Genomic DNA, 2500 nt, shown 5'->3' on the forward strand with positions numbered 1-2500 from the left:
TTAGCTTCCGAGATCAGACGTGATCGGGCGTTGCCAGGCTGGTATGGCCGTACGAAATAAGTTGACAACCATAGGCTACTTATCCATATACAGATTTAGCAATTGACAATGCAAGGTGGTCTCTCTCTCTCTCTCTCTCTCTCTCGTGTCAAAATGAAAACAGCTTCCAGCCCCTTTCATGAAGGACTACTTGTGCATATTGCAAGATGTCAGTTTCTAAGTGAATGAGCAAAAGAGCATACAGCACCTGGTATTCCCAGGCGGTCTCCCATCCAAGTACCAACCAGGCCCGACCCTGCTTAGCTTCCGAGATCAGACGTGATCGGGCGTTGCCAGGCTGGTATGGCCGTACGAAATAAGTTGACAACCATAGGCTACTTATCCATATACAGATTTAGCAATTGACAATGCAAGGTAGTCTCTCTCTCTCTCTCTCTCTCTCTCTCTCGTGTCAAAATGAAAACAGCTTCCAGCCCCTTTCATGAAGGACTACTTGTGCATATTGCAAGATGTCAGTTTCTAAGTGAATGAGCAAAAGAGCATACAGCACCTGGTATTCCCAGGCGGTCTCCCATCCAAGTACTAACCAGGCCCGACCCTGCTTAGCTTCCGAGATCAGACGAGATCGGGCATTGCCAGGCTGGTATGGCCGTACGAAATAAGTTGACAACCATAGGCTACTTATCCATATACAGATTTAGCAATTGACAATGCAAGGTGGTCTCTCTCTCTCTCTCGTGTCAAAATGAAAACAGCTTCCAGCCCCTTTCATGAAGGACTACTTGTGCATATTGCAAGATTTCAGTTTCTAAGTGAATGAGCAAAAGAGCATACAGCACCTGGTATTCCCAGGCGGTCTCCCATCCAAGTACTAACCAGGCCCGACCCTGCTTAGCTTCCGAGATCAGACGAGATCGGGCGTTGCCAGGCTGGTATGGCCGTACGAAATAAGTTGACAACCATAGGCTACTTATCCATATACAGATTTTGCAATTGACAATGCAAGGTAGTCTCTCTCTCTCTCTCTCTCTCTCGTGTCAAAATGAAAACAGCTTCCAGCCCCTTTCATGAAGGACTACTTGTGCATATTGCAAGATGTCAGTTTCTAAGTGAATGAGCAAAAGAGCATACAGCACCTGGTATTCCCAGGCGGTCTCCCATCCAAGTACTAACCAGGCCCGACCCTGCTTAGCTTCCGAGATCAGACGAGATCGGGCGTTGCCAGGCTGGTATGGCCGTACTAAATAAGTTGACAACCATAGGCTACTTATCCATATACAGATTTAGCAATTGACAATGCAAGGTAGTCTCTCTCTCTCTCTCTCTCTCTCTCTCTCGTGTCAAAATGAAAACAGCTTCCAGCCCCTTTCATGAAGGACTACTTGTGCATATTGCAAGATGTCAGTTTCTAAGTGAATGAGCAAAAGAGCATACAGCACCTGGTATTCCCAGGCGGTCTCCCATCCAAGTACTAACCAGGCCCGACCCTGCTTAGCTTCCGAGATCAGACGAGATCGGGCGTTGCCAGGCTGGTATGGCCGTACGAAATAAGTTGACAACCATAGGCTACTTATCCATATACAGATTTAGCAATTGACAATGCAAGGTGGTCTCTCTCTCTCTCTCTCTCGTGTCAAAATGAAAACAGCTTCCAGCCCCTTTCATGAAGGACTACTTGTGCATATTGCAAGATTTCAGTTTCTAAGTGAATGAGCAAAAGAGCATACAGCACCTGGTATTCCCAGGCGGTCTCCCATCCAAGTACTAACCAGGCCCGACCCTGCTTAGCTTCCGAGATCAGACGAGATCGGGCGTTGCCAGGCTGGTATGGCCGTACGAGATAAGTTGACAACCATAGGCTACTTATCCATATACAGATTTAGCAATTGACAATGCAAGGTAGTCTCTCTCTCTCTCTCTCTCTCTCTCTCGTGTCAAAATGAAAACAGCTTCCAGCCCCTTTCATGAAGGACTACTTGTGCATATTGCAAGATGTCAGTTTCTAAGTGAATGAGCAAAAGAGCATACAGCACCTGGTATTCCCAGGCGGTCTCCCATCCAAGTACTAACCAGGCCCGACCCTGCTTAGCTTCCGAGATCAGACGAGATCGGGCGTTGCCAGGCTGGTATGGCCGTACAAAATAAGTTGACAACCATAGGCTACTTATCCATATACAGATTTAGCAATTGACAATGCAAGGTAGTCTCTCTCTCTCTCTCTCTCTCTCGTGTCAAAATGAAAACAGCTTCCAGCCCCTTTCATGAAGGACTACTTGTGCATATTGCAAGATGTCAGTTTCTAAGTGAATGAGCAAAAGAGCATACAGCACCTGGTATTCCCAGGCGGTCTCCCATCCAAGTACTAACCAGGCCCGACCCTGCTTAGCTTCCGAGATCAGACGAGATCGGGCGTGGCCAGGCTGGTATGGCCGTACGAAATAAGTTGACAACCATAGGCTACTTATCCATATACAGATTTAGCAATTGACAATGCAAGGTA

General features: G+C 47.1%; 9 non-coding genes across 9 annotated transcripts in view; all 9 read right to left on the bottom strand.

The window, feature by feature from the left end:
• Nucleotides 1-55, bottom strand: part of LOC146229506 (5S ribosomal RNA) — a 119-nt gene extending 64 nt beyond the window's left edge. Inside the window, exon 1 of the ribosomal RNA XR_014744916.1 lies at nt 1-55. This exon is cut by the window's left edge and continues 64 nt beyond it. This is a non-coding gene — a ribosomal RNA (5S ribosomal RNA).
• A 180-nt stretch (nt 56-235) lies between these two features.
• On the bottom strand, nt 236-354 carry LOC146229507 (5S ribosomal RNA). The gene has a single exon (XR_014746070.1). It is a non-coding gene; the product is annotated as a 5S ribosomal RNA (ribosomal RNA).
• Nucleotides 355-538: 184 nt separating this feature from the next.
• Nucleotides 539-657, bottom strand: LOC146229508 (5S ribosomal RNA). Its single transcript, XR_014745513.1, has one exon. It is a non-coding gene; the product is annotated as a 5S ribosomal RNA (ribosomal RNA).
• A 170-nt stretch (nt 658-827) lies between these two features.
• On the bottom strand, nt 828-946 carry LOC146229509 (5S ribosomal RNA). The gene has a single exon (XR_014743190.1). It is a non-coding gene; the product is annotated as a 5S ribosomal RNA (ribosomal RNA).
• A 178-nt stretch (nt 947-1124) lies between these two features.
• On the bottom strand, nt 1125-1243 carry LOC146229510 (5S ribosomal RNA). The gene has a single exon (XR_014745930.1). It is a non-coding gene; the product is annotated as a 5S ribosomal RNA (ribosomal RNA).
• Nucleotides 1244-1427: 184 nt separating this feature from the next.
• Nucleotides 1428-1546, bottom strand: LOC146229511 (5S ribosomal RNA). Its single transcript, XR_014743192.1, has one exon. It is a non-coding gene; the product is annotated as a 5S ribosomal RNA (ribosomal RNA).
• Nucleotides 1547-1720: 174 nt separating this feature from the next.
• Nucleotides 1721-1839, bottom strand: LOC146229512 (5S ribosomal RNA). The gene has a single exon (XR_014743193.1). It is a non-coding gene; the product is annotated as a 5S ribosomal RNA (ribosomal RNA).
• Nucleotides 1840-2021: 182 nt separating this feature from the next.
• LOC146229513 (5S ribosomal RNA) lies at nt 2022-2140 on the bottom strand. The gene has a single exon (XR_014745314.1). It is a non-coding gene; the product is annotated as a 5S ribosomal RNA (ribosomal RNA).
• A 178-nt stretch (nt 2141-2318) lies between these two features.
• On the bottom strand, nt 2319-2437 carry LOC146229514 (5S ribosomal RNA). Its single transcript, XR_014745140.1, has one exon. It is a non-coding gene; the product is annotated as a 5S ribosomal RNA (ribosomal RNA).
• Nucleotides 2438-2500: the final 63 nt, after the last annotated feature.

Source organism: Hypomesus nipponensis, chromosome 24, assembly GCF_054491055.1.
Source record: "Hypomesus nipponensis isolate SF chromosome 24, ASM5449105v1, whole genome shotgun sequence".
NCBI lineage: Eukaryota > Metazoa > Chordata > Actinopteri > Osmeriformes > Osmeridae > Hypomesus > Hypomesus nipponensis.